Source organism: Protopterus annectens, chromosome 10.part0, assembly GCF_019279795.1.
Source record: "Protopterus annectens isolate FY-2018-M chromosome 10.part0, PAN1.0, whole genome shotgun sequence".
NCBI lineage: Eukaryota > Metazoa > Chordata > Ceratodontiformes > Protopteridae > Protopterus > Protopterus annectens.
In genome coordinates this window covers 764,661,360-764,674,529 of record NC_056744.1, presented here as the reverse complement: position 1 = coordinate 764,674,529, position 13,170 = coordinate 764,661,360, and the positions used below count along the sequence as shown (strand labels likewise).

Sequence of the window (13,170 nt, the reverse complement as noted above, 5' to 3'; positions counted from 1 at the left end):
GAACAAAAGCTGAATGTAAAACCAATCAACCTTCCAAACAAGAAATAAGGATTGCTATACTTAATATAGGTTCACTGACAGGATAGAGCTTGGAAGTGGATGACATGATGGTAAGAAGGGGACTGGACATCCTCCATATCCAGGAAACAAGATGGAAGGGCAGTGCAGTAAGCCACTTGGCTTTGGATACAGATTCTACTATTCAGCATGGGGATAGACTAAAAATAGTGTGGGAATTGTGGCGTGAGAGAGACTTCAAAAGACAGTAACGGATGACATCAGAATTAGTGACAAACTCATGACTCTCAGACTCCAGTTTAAGGATAGGGCAGTATTCATAATCTCAGCCTATGCCCCACAGCAGGGTTGTGACAGCAAGGAAAAGAGTGCATTCATTCAACAGTTGTAAGACCTACTAGATAAAGCAGGACAACATGAGTTAGTATTGATAACGGGGACCTGAATGCAAATATTGGGACAGACAGAAAGAATAGGATATGAGAACTGCCTGAGGCAACAGCAATAAAGAAGGAAAGGTCATTCTAAACTTCCGTCTTTGCAAGTGGCTTAATGGTGGCAGTACATGGTTCAGCAAGAGAGACAGTCACAGGATCACATAGAAGAGTGGTCATCATGCAGCTCAGTTAGACTTCCTTCTGGTAAGTAAAGAGCATGTGTTAGAATCAGTGATTACAAAGTTATCCCCAAAGAGACAGTCAGCATAAACAACTGGTTGCCACAGTTAACTGCAAGCAATGGTCAGAGAAGGCTGTAATGTCGACAGAGACTTGGCTGAAGACCCAGAAATTGATTGGAGAGAAAGCACAAAAGTTCAAGGAAATACTCAGGGCTCTAGTACATCAGGAAGAAGAGAAAATAAATGGAATAAATAAGCTACCAGAATATAAAAAACATCAACTCGCATGATAACGTTATGTACTCTTTCTCTGTATCCAAATAGTGGAATTCCATCTCTTTATCCCTTTTTGAAGCTAAGAACACCTCTTGCTTTAAAGCTCTACTCAATTCAAACCTCATGGCCCAATATATCCCATCCTGTGTTAACCCTTAAAGCTTCTCTACATATGCCTTTGAGAGCTGCATGCATTCTTCCCTGCATGCTCAACTTTCTGATCAAGCAGCACTCTGCTTATAGTGTGGTGACCTGCATTCCTCATGGTGTCTCCAGTGCAATGAGTCAGGTTGCCTTTCTTCCCCCAGGATGGGTGAACTGGTGTTGGCTGCTCTATCCTATCCTCTCTTCTTAAGTGCCTGTGCTGCTAGTCAAACACAGGTCATCCTGGGTGCAGTCATGGCTTTATCCCTCTGCAATACTGGGCCAGCCTTTTTAAATATTTCTTGTATTGCATTAGCTAGCCCAAGTCATCTACTTCCAAATAAGATATGGGATAACTGGGTTCAATAATAATACAATAGATATATGATTCTTATAACAGAGGGAAGGTTATTGTAGCATGCAGTCATTTTTATTTTCTTGTGATAGCTGTGGTCCCTTCTTAATGTATTATGACAGGTAGTGTGGAATCCTTTTTGTTAAGATTTATTATCTTTTAAAAGCTGTGTCCTAGTCAACCACTTCCAAATGAAGGGGTGGATGAATGTCAATGGCTGTATGCTTTGTGTAACTGAAGGAAAGTTACAGTAGAAGAAAATCCTTTTTATTGTTTGTCTGCGTTTCTTCTGGATTTATTATGACTAAAATATGGAATTATTTGTCTTTAATGAGTCGTGTATTTAGCAACCTAGACTTGGCCATCTACTTTGAAATGAGGGATGGGTGATTGGATAAGGTGACTACAACACCAACAGATAGATGATTCTTGTATCAGAATGAAAGTCACAAGTGGTGTTTCACTGACTATATTCCATTTTGGATTTATATGACTGGCAATGTTGTATCTGTTATCTGTTGGCTTTTTTTAAAACTTCTCATGCCTCAAAAACTGGGCCCAAGCCATCTGTTTCCAAGCAAGCGGTGGAGAGAAGATTGAACAACAACACACTGAAGGATAAATATCTGATGCTGTAACTAGAGTTGCCAGATAGATGACTGTTTGTAAGTTGGAGAAAGCAAAAGTGCCAGTTGGACTATTCTCACAGTCCTCAGTCTCCTTGCTGGAGATCTTCCACAGATGAATTTCTACTGAGTGAGGACTAGAATATAATAAGTCTGGCATCTTATTACAAGGGGAGAAGAGAGCAAGAAAAATCCTGGGAATAACAGGCCTGTTAGCTTAGCAGCAGTGGCAGGAAATGTAAAGAACAGAACCCTGAAGAGAATGCTGGTAGTGTGAGGAATGTGATCTCCAAGACAAGGCAAGGGAGTTCCATAAAAATATTTGATTTTACTTTATTGACTAATATAAATCCTTTGACTATGGGAATCATAACAAACTGTAACATGTTCTTAGAGAAATTAGGATACTAGGATACATTCTTTGCCTTCTGAGGAATTGGTATTTAAACCAAGAAGCAACAGAACCAAATATGGAATAACTGTCTTGTTAAAAAGAGGAATTCCATAAAATATTTGATTTTACTTTATTGACTAATGTAAATCCTTTGACTATGGGAATCATAACAAACTGTAACATGTTCTTAGAGAAATTAGGATACTAGGATACATTCTTTGCCTTCTGATGAATTGGTATTTAAACCAAGAAGCAACAGAACCAAATATGGAATAACTGTCTTGTTAAAGAATGGGGAAGAAATATGACATGGTTGTATAATTTCACTCTGCTTGTTCAATGTATACATTGTATCTGTCATGCAGAATGCTGGTTTAGATGAATCAGGTGCTAGAATTGTCTGGAGAAATATTAACATCCTCGAATATGAAGATGATGCTTGAAAGTGAGAAAGAATTGAGGAGCCAGGTGGTGTAGGTAGAAAGTATAAAAGTTGACTAGATGACATAATAAAATAAAATTGTCATATATCCCTATCAATTCTCTGAAAATGGATGGGGAAGAAGTAGAGGCAATGACAGAGTTTGTTTTCCTGGACCTGGACAAAGATCTTTGCATGTGGTGATTATAGCCATAAAAAAAAACACTTTTTTAAAATATTTTTTTAAAGAAATCCAGGGCAAATGTGGATAAGAATTTAAAGAGCAAAGATGTCTCATTGTCAACAAAGATCCATATGTTCAATTGAATGGAACTCCCCAGTCGTATCATCACAACTGAAATAGCCAACAAAATTTTCTTCCCTTTGCAGTATATGCCATCAGTAACCAACCTTCTAGAATGGTACACCTCACCAAGAGATTTAAGATAAAAAGCAAATCAACTGCCCTCCAAACCTACTAAGATAAAGGTAATTGCCCCCTAAACCTAATAACTGGTTGTGTCACCCTTAGCAGCAACAACTGCAGTCAAGCATTTGCAATAACTGGCAATTAGTCTTTCACTTCACTGTTGAGGAATTTTGGCCTAATCTTCTTTGCAGAATTGTTTTAATTCAGCCATATTGGAGGGTTTCCGAGCATGAACCGCCTTTTTAAGGTCATGCCACAGCATCTGAATTGGAATCAAGTCCGGACGTTGACTAGGCCACTCCAAAACCTTCATTTTGTTTTTTTAAGCCATTCAGAGGTGGACTTGCTGGTGTGTTTTGGATCATTGTCCTGCTGCAGAACCCAAGTGTGCTTCAGCTTGAGGTCTCAAACTGATGGCCAGACCTTCTCCTTCAAGATTTTTTGGTAGAGAGCAGAATTCATAGTTCCATCAATTACAGCAAGTCGTCCAGGTACAGAAGCAGCATGCAGCCGTAGACCATCACACTACCACAACCATGTTTGACTGCTGGCATGATGTTCTTTTTCTGAAATGCTGTGTTACTTTTACGCCAGATGTAATGGGATGCACACCTCCCAAAAAGTTCAACTTTTATTTCATCAGTCCACAGAATATTTTCCCAAAAGTCTTGGGGATCATCAAGATGTTTTTTGGCAAAAGGGAGACGAGCCTTTATGTTCTTTTTGGTCAGCAGTGGTTTTTGCCTTGGAACTCTGCCATGCATGCAATTTTTTCCCAATCTGTTTCTTATGGTTGAGTCATGAACACTGACCTTAGCTGAAGGAAGTGAGGCCTGCAGTTCTTTAGATGATGTTTTGGGTTGGGTTCTTTTGTGACCTTTTGAATGAGTTGTCGCTGTACTCTTTGGGTAATTTTTTTAGGCCAGCCACTCCTGGGAAGGTTCACCACTGTTCCATGTTTTCTCCATTTGTTGATAATGGCTCTCACCATGGTTCACTGGAGTCCCAAAGCTTTAGAAATGGCTTTGTAACCTTTTCCAGACTGATAGATGTCAATTACTTTGTTTCTCATCTTTTCCGGAATTTCTTTAGATTGTGGCATGAATTTCTTTAGATTGTGGCATGATATCTTCCTTTTTGGGATCTTTTGGCCTATGTCACTTTGTGTGACATGTTCTATTTAAGTGATCTCTTGATTCAACAGGTCTGGCAGTAATCAGGCCTGGGTGTGGCTAGTGAAATTGAACTCAGCTTTCCCAAAAATGTGATTAACCACAGTTACTTCATGATTTAACAAGGGGGGGGGGGGGCAATTACTTTTTCACATAGGGCCATGTAGGTTTGGATAGTCTTTTTTCCTTAATAAATAAAATCATCACTTAAAAACTGCATTTTGTGTTTACTTGGGTTATCTTTGTCTAATGTTTAAATTTGTTTGATGATCTGAAAAATTTAAGTGAGACAAACATTCAAAAAATAAGACATCAGGAAGAGGACAAATACTTTTTCATTGCACTGTACTTCTTATTGTAAAAGCATCCAAAAACTTCCAGTACTTTAAAACAGCACTAGAAAACATACCACCAACAGGAATGGAAATATACCTATACCTGCAACTCAGGATACTCTCATCATCTCCACCTACTGCCTTAATATAGAACCCTTAGGACAGTCCTTATTATAGTACCCTTAGGACAGTCCATCTCCCATCTGGTATCACTAATATATTGGCTTCCAAATTAACATTAGAGGTAAATACTACCCAACCACTATTTGCAGTGCGTACCCACTCTGTCTCACACTATATCACTTAGTTTAAGTCAACCTTGAGGAAGATGTATACTTATATTGTGAATATAGATGCATTTATCTTCTTGCTTTCTCAAAATTTTCTAACTTGTCATAATTCAACTCACCAATTACACTAGATATATATATATATATATATATATATATATATATATATATATATTATATATATATATATATATATATATATATATATGTATATATATATATATATATATGTGTGTGTGTGTATGTGTATATATATATATATATATATATATATATATATATATATATATATATATATATATGTATGTATGTATAATGTGTGTGTAAATAATTCTGAAACAGTTCTATACTGATTTCATACCTTCATCTGAAATTTGTAAAAATGTCCCAGTAATAATATAAGATTGTGAAAGCTGGACTATAAGTAACATTATGCACTCTAAAATTGATGTTTTTGTGCAGTGGTGTTGGAGAAAGCTTTTGAAATTCCTGTGGACTACAGCTGGATCAAATCAGTCAATAATTAAGAAAATCAAAACAGACTATTCACTGAAAAGCCTGAGAATAAAAATTGAATTCATATGCTTTAGCCATACAATGCAAAGACAATATCTAGTACAGAAAACACTGATATTGAGAAAAATTGAAGGCAAAAGAAGAAAGGGGGGGGGGTTAGCAGACAACATTCCTGTATAAATGAATATGAGCTTACAAGACCTTAAAGAAGAAGTTCTTAACAGACAGGCCTGGCATGCTAAAGACATTAAGGTCATGAAAAGTCAGATTTGACAAACAGCAACAATGTGCGTCATGCAACCAGCACAGGTTCAATGAAGAAGGAGTTGTCAGTCAAGCCTGGCTCAGTTTTATGACTTGGTTACATGTGAACCTGACAATGGAGAACTGGTGGATGCTGTCTACAGACACTTTAGCAAACTATTTGACTTGGTACCACACAGAAAGCTGATAGGAAAACTGGTAGGACTGACAGTAAGACCAAGACTGAGGAACTACATTGCTACATAGCTGAATAGTAGGACAGAAGAACTGTAGTTGGGGGGCAATGTTGGAATTATGAAAGTGACTATTGGTTATTGGAGGGATTTATCTGAGTCCAGTAATCTTCTCTGCATTTGTCTTAGGCATATCTGATGGAGTAGATGGCAGGACTGACCTTGTCATTAATGACAAAAAGGTAGGTACAGCAGTGGAAGTTAGAAAGGAAGAACAGAGATAATGGAGAACATTACATACATTCATACATACATACAAATATTTCAAGCACGGGCATAAATGCCCTTCTAGCTTGCATATACCAAAACACTTGTTCCTATAATAAGTGTCCAGGCTGTTCTTAAAAATTTGTAAACTAGTGCTTGCTTTAATGTAATTTGGTAGTCTGTTCCATTCATCAGCTACTCTGTCAGAGAACCAGTTAGTACACTTCTCATTCCTATAGAATCCTCTACACAGGTTGTCTGATGAATCTCTAGTACTTTTTGATAACCTCAAACATTCCTAGAGGTAGTTGTCCCTAAATGCCCTATATACCTGAATGAGCTCACCTCTTAGATATCTGTAAGTGACACTGTACAAGTTCAGATATTTTAAATTTTCATAATAACTTTTCATCCATGGATGCCTTTGTTATATTTCCACTGTAATCTTTCCAGTTTACTCATGTTTGTCTTCTTATAGGGTTTCCATATTGTTATTCCATACTCAAGTTTGGGTCTAATGTAACTAGCAAACAATGACTTCATTATTTTTAATTTCTTAGACTGTCATTAACCAATTGGTTAATATGATTAGAAAGACTCATAGCTGAATCTACCCATATGCCCAGGTCCTTAAATGAGTCTACAGTTTCAATTACTGTGTGCTGCATTAAATATTCACTGTTCAGTTTATGTCTCTCAAATCTCATATGCTTAGTTTTTGATGTATTTATCAGCATATTATTCTCTTGTGCCCAAATGGTCAATTTAATCAAGTTATTTTGCAGACATGCCTTATCTGTAACATTTGCAATCAGTTTACCCAATTTCAGGTCGTCTGCGTATAGACTGTAGAACACCTCAGATGAAAAAGTTAGGTCTGAAAGATCAATCTAAACAAGTAAGGGCCTAAGACAGAGCCCTGTTGGACACCCTGACTGTAACCAAGGATTTCACCTCTCCAGTTGCTGTATGATACTTGCCATGTCCTATTTGTAAGCCACGCAGCTATCCATCTTATCAAGAGTACATCAGTACCTAGTTGTACTAATTTATTGATCAGTGTTTTGTGTATGACCCTTTCAAATGCTGAAGTTAAGTCTATATAAATTACATCACAGCACAATTTTTCATTCATAGCTATTATTATATTGTTATAAAACATCATATTAGAGGTGGTAATAGATCTATTTTCAACACATGCATGCTGATATATGGTGCGAAGATATGTGAAGGCTGCCAGCCTAGCTAGATAGAATTTTGTAGATAATTATGTAATTTGCAAATATTAATACAAGCCACAGGCTTGTTCTCTTAAATGTGAAAAGACTGTATTGGATATTGAACTGCAAAAATGTAACAACAGTGCACTCTGCTGTAAGAAAGCTGATAAGTCAAGCATTTTATGGCTGCTTTTGATCTTAGGGCTCAGAGCCATGGTGTCTGAACCAGCAGATTATTTATTTTGTTTTGAGACTAGAGTTAATTGCTAGACTTTGGATGTATAATGTCTTTTATTGCTGTAGCTTCCTGACCAGGTGCAAGATCAAAAGGGCTGCTAAACTCTGAGTTTCTGTTAGCTTGGGAACCAGAGAAAAAATGATGTAATCTGAAATGAGTCAGTAGTACTGTGTTCATAGGTTGGTACTAGGCTGTCGGCCCTAGGGCCTATACAAGCCTAGTCATAACAATTCCCTGGCTATTTCTTCCCACAGTATTTACTTCCCTGGACCACTGTCTAGCAGGGCGACTGACGTGATCCGGGGTGAATTTCCTGTCTCCCATCCAATCATCAAGGTTCCTTTTGAAGAGGGCCAAAGAGGCACTCTGCTTGACATGTATGGGCAGTCTATTCCAGAGTCTGGGGAGTCTCTGGGTCAGGAACCTATCCCTCCAGCATATTTTGTTCATTGCGATGACAAGGTTTAGATCCCTGGAGCGTGTGTTTCTGAGGGATTGGGATTTCTTTAAGTGTAGCATGTCCAACAGCTCTGGGTTTGACATGGCCTTGTATGTTAAGCAGAGATCGCTTCTGAGTAGACGATATGCGACAGAGTATAGGTGGATTTTTTTAGATGGTCAGCATAGGGCATCTGCTTTAGGCCTGTGATTCGTTTAGTGATGTATTTCTGCGGCCTTTCCAGTTGTTGCAGATGTCTTGAGAGGTACATACCAAATGGGGCATTGTATTCTATAATGAGTCTAATGAGGGATGAGTACAGTGGGGCAATGACCTCCTTTTTTCTGGATGAAAAGCCCTTAGTGATGAGGTGTGCCACATAGAAGGATTTTCTGACTGTTGTGGTAATGTGGTTATTGAAGGTGAGACCACTGTCCACCTGTGTCCCTAAGTCTCTTATCACATTTTCGGTGTTTAGTGTACTGCCACCTATGTGGTAATTCATGGGTACATGCTTTTTCCCAAAGGGGATAACTATACATTTCTTGGCATTGAGCTTGAGCCCATGGCTCTGGCACCAAGCATCTGTTTCTGTAAGGCCCTTTTGTAGAATATCCACATCATTTGAGGATTCAATAATGGCTCCCAGTTTGCAATCATCTGCGAACTTTGTTAGCCCAAGTCCCTTAGTGTTGGCCTGTACTTCAGAGAAGTAGATGCTAAACAAGAGCGGTCCAAGGACTGAACCCTAAGGCACTCCACTTGTTACTTGTCTGGAGCTGAATTTGGAGTGGGCTCCTTTTACAGTGTGGGTTCTATCAGTAAGCCAGTTGGCAACCCATTGAGTGACGTAGGGATTAATGCCAAGCAGAAGGGATGAGACTTAACTGACTGGGCCTGGATAATTTTGCATAGCTGACTGAGGAGTCCCTTGCAGCTTTCATGGATATTAAAATAGCATACTTCAATGATTATGAGGAAGTACAGAAATATACTGTGAAGACCCAAGTTCAAAATTTCATGATTAGATTTTTTTTCCCAAAAACAGGAAGGTAAAGTGCTGGTTGTCTGAAGTAAAGCATGTAACATCTTTGTGGTTAGAATTACAAGTATGTAATGGTAAAATTACAATGACAAAGATACCAGGAATTAATAGATTTGAACAGTGCTTACTAGATGTAATTAAAAAGTGGGTGTATCAGTCAGATCCAAAAGATTCTGAAAGTTTTATTTGCTTTTATAGAAATAATCTTATGAATCTTTCCATAAGAGTGAGTTGTCTAGATCCACAGGGATAAATTGCACATGCTCTTTTGTTTTAAATGTGGGCAAAGGGGACACATTGCTAAAGTATGTAATAGTGATGTTAATTCTAATATGAACATTAATCCTAATAACAGGCATGTTATTGAGACAGAACCTATGGATTGTTATAAGACCTTTTCTAGAAAGGTTGAAACTACATTCTGTTATTGTGCAACTGACAAATTAATACAGTCTGATGTACTAACAGATTAGAAAAGAATTGTAACAGAGCAATATATTTGTAAGTAAGACTCTGCAAATAGGCTGTGGAAATAGTTTGTATCCATGTGAGATAAAAAGTAACAACTCTTTGCCCATGCAGAGATCCAAATTGAGTTTGTTATGCTGCTCCACCCTGTTGTAGTAGTGTCATGTTTAACTCATGGCATGATAAATAGGAAGGACTTCCCTCACTTTAAATAACTGTGGAAACACTGGGAATGGGATAGCGTTTTTGATAAAAATAGCACCACCTTAGAGGTTGGACCCTCAGGATAAACAACTCATTGCCCTAGCTTTGCTCATCTCTAAAATAGGAAGAAGGAATTACCAACAGTTATCATTATCAGGATATGGGTTTGGAACATACAGGGAGAGGAAGACATTACAGCCCCTTCAGATGCTAAGAAGTGATACTAGACATCAGGTGAAAAGAAAAACGTCATCTGGATGTTCTTTGAGCTCTGAGAGGTAGGAAAGAGGTAGCAAACTTGGAATAACTAGGGTATGAAAATTTTAGAGAAAAGAAAAGCCATGTCATTTGGAAGTCCCAGATACAAAAGCCAGTGAGACTTTTAAAGTGTGTGTGTGTGTGTGTGTGTGTGTGTGTGTGTGTGTGTGTGTGTGTGTGTGTGTGTGTGTGTGTGTGTGTGGGGGGGGGGGGGTGATGGCCACGCTGAGTATTGGTGTGAACTACCTTTCCTGGGAGATGAGGGGACACTGAAACTCCTGTGCCTAAGCTAGCTGGAGAAAAAACGGAATACAATAATTGATTATAATGGGACAATTCCAGCAATCACCCAGGATCCAAAGCTCTAGGGACCCTTGGTCACCCAAGAAAAGAATTCTATTTTAAAATGTTTTATTTTCAGCTCTGCTAACTCATTTTAGTTATGTGCATAGCATAACATATGATCTCTAAAGACCTGCTTATAGTTAAATAAGTGCTAAATGACAGACACTTTGAGTTTTTACTTTTATATACTGTTAGTGCCTTCTGTTTGCACATGTGCATCATGGGCAAGTGAAGATACTCAGTTTGGGAAGTTTGTTATCATCCCATGATGCTTTAGGACAGCAATAAATAGAAAGTCTGCAAATATTAAGTAGGTTAGTGTTGATAATTGTCATTGTGGATTGTCAGTTTACCAGGTTGTAGTAAAAAATATATATTTTTAATGTGCTGGCAAGAAACCAGGTGAGATGGGGGCTACCTGTGCTGTGGATAAGAACAACATTTGGGTTCAGGATGGATTAATCTAGAGAAAATGCATGCCAATGTAACAAATCTTTATTCTACCAGCTTTTTTATATATATAAAACCAATGTTTAAAATATGGCTCTGATTTGTGCACTAACATAGGTTCATAGGTTCATACTAGACTATCTGCCCTAGGGCATTTATAAGCCTAACCAGAATGTGTTTGGCTTTCGCCACCCATTTTAAATTTATTTTGCTATGCCCTTTTTCGAGGTTAGTATACTGTGCCTCTGTCTAACAGCGACACAGAAGTGATACCCGGGGTAAACCTACGATCTCCCATCCACTCATCAAGATTCCTCTTGAAGAGAGTCAATGAGGGACTCAGCCTAACCTGGACTGGGATTTTATTCCAGAGTGAAGGGAGCCTCTGGGTTATGAATCTGTCCCTCCAGCATGTCCTATTTATTTCAGTGCTGAGGTTCAAGTCTCTCGAGTGCGTAGCTCGATGGGATTTGGATTTTCTGAGGTGCAGCATGTCCATTAATTCCGGGTTGGACATGGCTTTATATGTCAGGCAAAGATCACCTCTGAACAGGCAGTATGCCACTGAGTAGAGCTGGAGTTTCTTTAACTGGGCAGCATATGGCATCTGTTTGAGCCCTTTGATCCTCTTGGTGAGGTACTTTTGGGGTCTTTCCAGTTGCTGCAGGTGTCTGGTAAGGTACAGGCTGAGAGATACTATTTTTCATCTACCCTGATGAGGTGTACACAGCAAAGTGGTTATAAATGCAGGGTGGGGGCTGTTTGTGGATGAAAGTAACTTAGCCTTTTGCCATTTGCTCAATTAACCATCTAGATTCATAGGACTAATGTGCATTCCTATGTTAAATAAGTTAGAATATTTGTGGACTGGCCACTGTTTATGTGAAATAAAACTGAAATTATATAGCTGTCAATTGTCCCTGAGTTCAGCAATGCTCCTGATTTTGCCTGTATTTTTACTCTGTTCCTCAAAAAATGAGGGAGTTTTTTTTTTTTTTGGCAAATCAAGGAGGATTGCAGTCATGAAACAATGACATATATCTGAGTTGCAGAAAACACATGCTAATGCAAACACTTTTCTTTTAGCAACTTTCTAAGTATACATATATATTTATATATATATATATATATATATATATATATATATATATATATATATATATGTGTGTGTGTGTGTGTGTGTGTGTGTGTGTCAGCAACATTTATAATATGTCCCTGATTCTGGGCCTTTGTCTCTCATAATTTGTTTAACTTTTTTCTGATTATTGCTGTAGGAGGCTGAGAGGTATTTTTGTGCTGTACACAGCAAAGTGGCTTTAACTGCAGGATTGGTATGAGGTTGTCTGTGGAGGAAAGTAACAACCTTCTTGTTACCTGATCAGTTGAAACAGTCTGGCTTTGCAGGACTAGTGTGAATTTGTATAAAATAAGTTAGGATACTGAGGCTGCTAAGTGTTTATGTGTAGCAAACTTAAAATACATCATTGTGTCTGTAATTAGTATTTTTTACCATAATCAGGCATCTCAGGTGTATACAGAGAAGAATGGAGCTAAGATTGCTTAGTGGTTTGGCTGTCTTGGATGAGAATTGCTTACCCTAATTACTGATCAAGTTGAGCAGCCATTAGTTTGATTTGGAGGAGGAGTGTACTATCTGCTGCATGTGATCTTGTAAGGACTAGTGTGCATTTGTGTTACGCAGGTTGGAATGCTTTGCTGTGATCATTTTATCACAGTCAGATATTTGAGGTATGCACAGTCAAGGGGTTGTAATTGATGGGTATGGACATTGGTGGAATGTAGTGATAGTAATTTGATTGAGTATGATTGATCTTAAATCAAGAAGGTGAATGGAAAATAACATTTGCAATTATGCATAGATCCTCCCACAAATTGTATGTGGGGTAGGGAGTCCATGACTTGAAAAATGCTTGGGACCCAAGGTACACTTAGTCTGCCAGACAGAGCCACCTATGTCACAAGAAGCTACTGGGAATAAACCCCACGGCATGGCTAACCTTCAGATAAGTCATATAACTTTTAATAAGTCCCAGTGGGAGGATGAACCTTTGAGTAGAGCAAGACAGAATATAACAAGAGTGATCAGAAAGGAACCTACCATAAATATCCTTACTTCCTATCCCAATTTTGAATTATAAAATGACGCTGTATAGGGCAGCTAAAGGTAAAGATGAGCTAGTGC

At 38.2% G+C, this 13,170-nt stretch overlaps 1 protein-coding gene across 1 annotated transcript in view; it reads left to right on the top strand.

Annotated features, from left to right (window-relative positions):
* Positions 1-13,170, top strand: part of DNAI4 (dynein axonemal intermediate chain 4) — a 1,182,639-nt gene that overhangs the window by 848,137 nt on the left and 321,332 nt on the right. The gene's annotated exons all lie outside the window — the stretch shown is intronic.